The sequence below is a fragment of the Podarcis gaigeae genome (assembly GCF_964106915.1).
Source record: "Podarcis gaigeae genome assembly, chromosome: 2".
In the NCBI taxonomy this organism is placed as follows: Eukaryota; Metazoa; Chordata; class Lepidosauria; order Squamata; family Lacertidae; genus Podarcis; species Podarcis gaigeae.
The window spans coordinates 23,597,507-23,603,506 of record NC_139679.1 but is presented as its reverse complement, the minus strand read 5'-3'; the positions used below and the strand labels follow the sequence as shown (position 1 = coordinate 23,603,506).

General features: G+C 45.5%; 1 protein-coding gene across 1 annotated transcript in view; it reads right to left on the bottom strand.

Annotated features, from left to right (window-relative positions):
* The window catches only part of ERBB3 (erb-b2 receptor tyrosine kinase 3), a 91,599-nt gene that overhangs the window by 38,294 nt on the left and 47,305 nt on the right, over positions 1-6,000 (bottom strand). The gene's annotated exons all lie outside the window — the stretch shown is intronic.

The following is a 6,000-nucleotide window of genomic DNA, read 5'->3' as shown; positions in this document are numbered from 1 at the left end:
CCAAGGGTTGTTCTGTCAGCCAACAGAAAGATCAAGCGATGGGAAAGCTGATAGATAGGTGTTGTCTTTTTTTGGTGCCACAGTAGCTGAACAACAACAACATCAACATCAACCCAACTGACTGGTTGGGGCAGGTACCTAAAACATGCAGAGGCCTGTTCTCGGCTGTCTGTCTTCCTCTTAGCTCTGCTGACATGATAGCCAAGAACTCAGATTTCACAAACAGCCACTTCCAGTGGTTACGGAAGACTTCATACTCAACCAACCAGTAGTGCTCAACTGAAGGACGTATGTCAGGGGTGGGGAACTTGTGGCCCTCCAAATATTGCTGGACTCTAACATTCATCAACCCCAAGCAACATGGCCAATGGGCAGGAATGGTGGGAGTTGTAGGACAATAATATCTGGAGTGCCGTAGATTCCCCATGACTGATATAGTAGCTCCATGCTAAAATCTAAGTTGGGGTCTCCATGCTTTTCTAATCTATGTTTGCACATGCATCTGTCTGCATTCAGATTAATATAGCCAATTTCTGAGGCAACATCCATTGGCTGTGGTCCTGTGAACAGAGAGATGAAACTGAAACTTGAATTTAAGTCCCTGCATCATCATAAATTAATTATCATTATTATTTCGAAGATTTATAGGTCACCTTTCAGGGCAAACCCATCTCAAGGCAGCTTTAATCAGAATAACATATATATGAGATATATGTTAAAAGGTAAAGGGACCCCTGACCATTAGGTCCAGTCGTGGCCGACTGGGGTTGCGGCGCTCATCTCGCTTTATTGGCCGAGGGAGCCGGCGTACAGCTTCCGGGTCATGTGGCCAGCATGACTAAGCCGCTTCTGGAGAATCAGAGAAGCGCACGGAAATGCCGTTTACCTTCCCGCCGGAGCGGTACCTATCTACTTGCACTTTGGCATGCTTTCGAACTGCTGGGTTGACAGGAGCAGGGACCGAGCAACGGGAGCTCACCCCGTCGCGAGGATTCGAACCACTGACCTTCTGATCGGCAAGTCCTAGGCTCTGTGGTTTAACCCACAGTGCCACCCGCGTCCCTTGAGATATATGTTACCTTTTGGTAAAGCATACATATAATGGCTTGCAATTGCATACTCGCTTAGCCACTGATCAAGTCAGCATTAATGATATTGATTACTTTTTGAGTGAAGAAAGAAGGGAACGTTATCCCAGTCCCTCTGCCCTGCAAAACACCATAGGCAACTACGCTGGACATCTGCTAAGGAGATACATGGTACAGAGCCAATCCAATACAGATTTGCTTGCAGTCAGTTCTGGGTACAGAGATTCTTTATCCTATAGAATGCTAGCAGGACTTGAATCAGCATGAGAAACCATGAGCACAAGATTACTTTTTTTGGCCAAATTACATTGCGAAAATTAAGGTGTGGTTCAATTCGATGACGTATTAGACTCAAGTAAATATGGTATTTTCATGTCTGGATTACCCTTGCTGTATTGGGCTACTTTGCCTAACATAGGGTTGCCATACGTCCAAAAATTCCCAGACATATCCTCTTTTGGGGGTCCTACATGCTCATCTGGGGTGGGGGTGGGGATTTATATTTCAAAGCAAATGTCCTGGATTTGGAGTTTTTATTTTTGTTTTTTCTGCGCGAGCAGCTCTGGTTAAGGCTTGGGCTCTGGCATCCCAGGCTCTCTGGCGTGGACAAGGGAGGGGCTAGCGGGCGATTGCCAACCCTACCTAACACAGAGGGACCTATGGCAGGAACATATATTCAGTTCCAAATTAAAGAGCTCACTCCACAGATAAGCAGAAAATTTATCAGCCTGAATCAGATTCACAGCATCTTTGACATGGTGATTAATCGGCTATGTTTCTGAATCTGGGAAGGAAGTATAGCATAGCTGAAAAGTAGGTCCAAACGTGGCCATCATATTGTAGCAATGGGTTCTGGAGAGGTAACTGAACTTTGGGCTGAAAGAACCCTTCTGAAATAGCTTTATAGACATGCTATATAGTTTACAAGGGACCTGGGTGGCCCTGTGGGTTAAACCACAGAGCCTAGGACTTGCTGATCAGAAGGTCAGTGGTTCGAATTCCTGCGACGGGATCAGCTCCCGTTGCTCTGTCCCTGCTCTTGTCAACTTAGCAGTTCGAAAGCATGTCAAAGTGGAAGTAGATAAATAGGTACCACTCCGGAGGGAAGGTAAACGGCGTTTCCGTGTGCTGCTCTGGTTTGCCAGAAGCGGCTTAGTCATGCTGGCCACATGACCCGGAAGCTGCACGCTGGCTCCCTTGGCCAATAAAGCGAGATGAGCGCCGCAACCCCAGAGTCGATCACGACTGGACCTAATGGTCAGGGGTCCCTTTACCTTTATATAGTTTACAATCTCCATATTTTGTTCAGACTCAGAGCTGCTCTTCCAAACCCCAACCAAGGAAAAAGAGCAAAGAAACAAACCCACATTTACCAGTTGCTAACTGTCCTTTCCTTTCTGCCCTCCTTCTCCCCAAACGCAGCTGCTTCTTGGGTGTGACACAAGGACTATATAATAGCAATCCAGCCCAGGAATGAAGGAAAAGTTCACATCCGTAGATGAAACAGTGTGAATGGGGTCCATTTAGGAATCTAGACTCTGCTTAGCCAGGTGTCACCTGCCCAGGCCGCAAAACAGTTGACATTCCTTCTCATGCAGGATAACCCCAGGGGACTTTCGTAATGCAAATTCTTTATAAAGTTTCTGGGTGAGAAACAGGACAAGCAGTCTCTCACAATTGATTTAGTTTCCCTCAAAGTTCTGCTTCCACAGTCACCCACCCCCTTCCTCAACTAATTCCATTATCTCTACTGTAGCTGGAGTTGACCTTGAATTGGGACTCAACCCCAGGTTGTTTACAAGGCTTTTCTTTGTTGTACAACACCAGGTCTGGCCAATTAAAGGGGCAGTGTGCTAAGGGTGGCCCACAAACCTGCTTCTTTGGCAGCTAGTCAAATCCTGCAAGCTAAGTGGCTAAGTGGACCCATAAATTCTTTCTTGTAGATTGGACTTTCACCTGCTTATCTCCAGCTCAGATTGTAAAGATGTTCTCTCCAATACAATCAGAAGTTCAGAGAGTTAAGCAATAGGAGGGGCAGAGATTGATGTTTAGGATCCATAGCTAATGACTCCTGCGAGATAAACATGTTTTCTACCCTCATCCTGAAGCCATCATTTCATTAGAGCCTCCATCACAGACTGGACTCACCAACTTCTGAGATGCTGTGGATTGTGCTGGCTGCGTATAGGTTTTTCTGGCACCAGAGGTTCTTCTTTAAATACCCCTGCCACTCTGTATGCTTTCTTAATAATAATTACTATTATTTATATGCCAACGCCTGACTAGGTTGCCTGGAGAGCCGCATTTTAGACATTACAAAAAAAAAAAAAGATTCCCCAGGATTTTAAGTGATTTTATATCTACTGCTTTTTGCATTTTTACTGTTGCTACGGTAATTGCTTTTGTTTCTGATGTTTTTGATTTGTTTTCTATTTGTTTTATGGTTCTCTTTTGTAGACTATCTTGAAAAACTAGATTATTTAAAAAAAAGAAAGAAGTGCTTTAGAACAACTGGATTTTATGAGAGAAGTAACTTCCAAGATGACACAATTCATCAGACTCCTAGATGCTTTGTCCAAATTGTTTAAGACAAAGCCTTAAATGTCCCAGGACCGCAATACCTCAAGGACCGCCTTTTTCTGTGAACCGCCCTGAGACCTCCAGGTATATAGTGGTACAGTATATAAATTCAATAAATAATAATAATTAATCCTGTCTGGAAGCTCCTAAAAGATCTGGCTGTTGTTCAACATAGAACCATTCAATATCTGGTTTCAACCAGTGGCTGAATTTTGCTATTGAAAGGAGAGGTAACAACCCCTAGATCAAAAATGGGATTCTGTGCACATGATTTCAAACTCCTAGACTCTTTCAGTGTCGCTCAAAAGAGATTACTAGTATGTTTACTAGTACATTGATTTAACCACAAACACTGCCTATCACACTACTGATGCAAGCCTTATGGGTCTAATTACAGTTCCTTTTTGTCTTCAGTTCCCCTTCCCAACACCACACGACATATAGTGAGGGCTAGCAACAGATACCAAGACAAGTACCAAAAAGTCACAAGTAAGGGCATGTCTGCTCTGCAAATTAATCTTTTGTAATTGATTACTCTACAAACAAGTTCAGCTAATTCTATGAACTGTAGGTGAAAGTGCTACATGTTCTCTGAGGGAGAGTCATACTCTCGTTACAAAACCACGAGCACAGTTGCCAGTTTCGGGTGGGATTCAATCACACGCTGGCAAATGCAAGTTGTGCAATTAAGTCGATCAGTGCTCTTACGCAGAAAACCTGTGATAAGCAAAATGAAGGGGAAATGCGACAGAAAGAGTGGGATAACCATGGCTTGACAAAACACTGTCAAGCCATTACTCGGTCCCTGCTCCTGCCAACCTAGCAGTTAAAAAGCACAAAGTGCAAGTAGATAAATAGGTACTGCTCTGGCGGGAAGGTAAACGGCATTTCCGTGTGCTGCTCTGGTTCACCAGAAGTGGCTTAGTCATGCTGGCCACATGACCCGGAAGCTGTATGCCGGCTCCCTTGGCCAATAAAGCGAGATGAGCACCGCAACCCCAGAGTGGTCCACGATTGGACCTAATGGTCAGGGGTCCCTTTACTTTTATACCACTTTTAACAACCATGGCTTCCCTCAAAGAAACCTGGAGTCTGTAGTTTGCTACGGGTTATGACTCTGCAGACCTACAATTCCCTTAACAAACTACAGTCTCCAGGTATCTCATGCCTATTGGAAAGAGTACTTTAAAGGGACATTAGTTAACATTTCAAAACCAGCTGCTGGATGGGTAGGTGCCCATGTATTTTTCTTGAAACAAACATTTAGACTGATATTGTGTTCTGCACAAGGACAGAGTCCAGGCATAGCGTGCGATTGCCTGAGCCAATGGTGTAAGATCTTGAGCTGTGGAATGTACTTTCCTCCTCAGTGGGGAAGGTAAAAGGTGACAGATGCTGAAATCATTTATCCACTGAGCAATCATGCTCCACCCAGTGCCCCACATACGCCCTAGCCTTGCCTGCAGGGAGCAACCGTGGGGATAGATATGCAATGTCTGCCCCATATACTTTTTCACTGGGTGCCTGAAGCAGCTTACAATTGCAAAGGAAACCAAGCATTCCATTTCCTCCCATCCACTGCAAAGTGTGAATGGCAATCTGGAAAAGGCTACATAAACTGGGGTGCCCATGACCCCAATCCCCAGTAGAAAGAGCCAGATAGTGGCTACTAAGCAGGGAGGGAAGGGCACTTTCCACATTATAAAAAAGCACTCTGTTTTCAGGATTGCTTCAAGTGGTTGAGGGAAATAACCGAAGCTTAGATGCCCAGATGTGGATTCTTCAAGGCACATAGAAACTGTGCCAAATCTCAAATCAATTGTTGCCTCCCAGCAAGTGTACCACAACACACACACACACACACACAGCAAGGTGCTCAACCCTACCTAAAAGTCATACTCTCCTATCTGATCATCCTTCTCTTCAGATCCCGGTTGCAGTAGTTGTAGTTATTCACTGCTGAACTGAAGCACCCTGCACACGCTGAAAGGGATCTCGCTTTGCTATTACTGCATATACTCAAGGCCAAACCCTGGCACTGAGCAAGACATCTTTGAATGCACAACTGGGGAGAGAGATGTGTGGCATGCAGTAGCGTAGCATGGTTTGCCAGTGCCCGGCGTGGGGCAAGTGTTGCGCTCCCCTGGCAGACTGGGCAGCTGGGGTGGGGGCTCACGTGGAGCCTGCGTGCGGTGTGTGTATGAAGCCCAACTCCAACAGGTTCTTCTCCCACTGCCTCAATCTGCTTGCCAACTAGACCAACCCGTCTACCACCACACCTCAGCTGCCAGGGCTCCATGCCTGTCATGGGGACACCTGATTGCACCCCCTC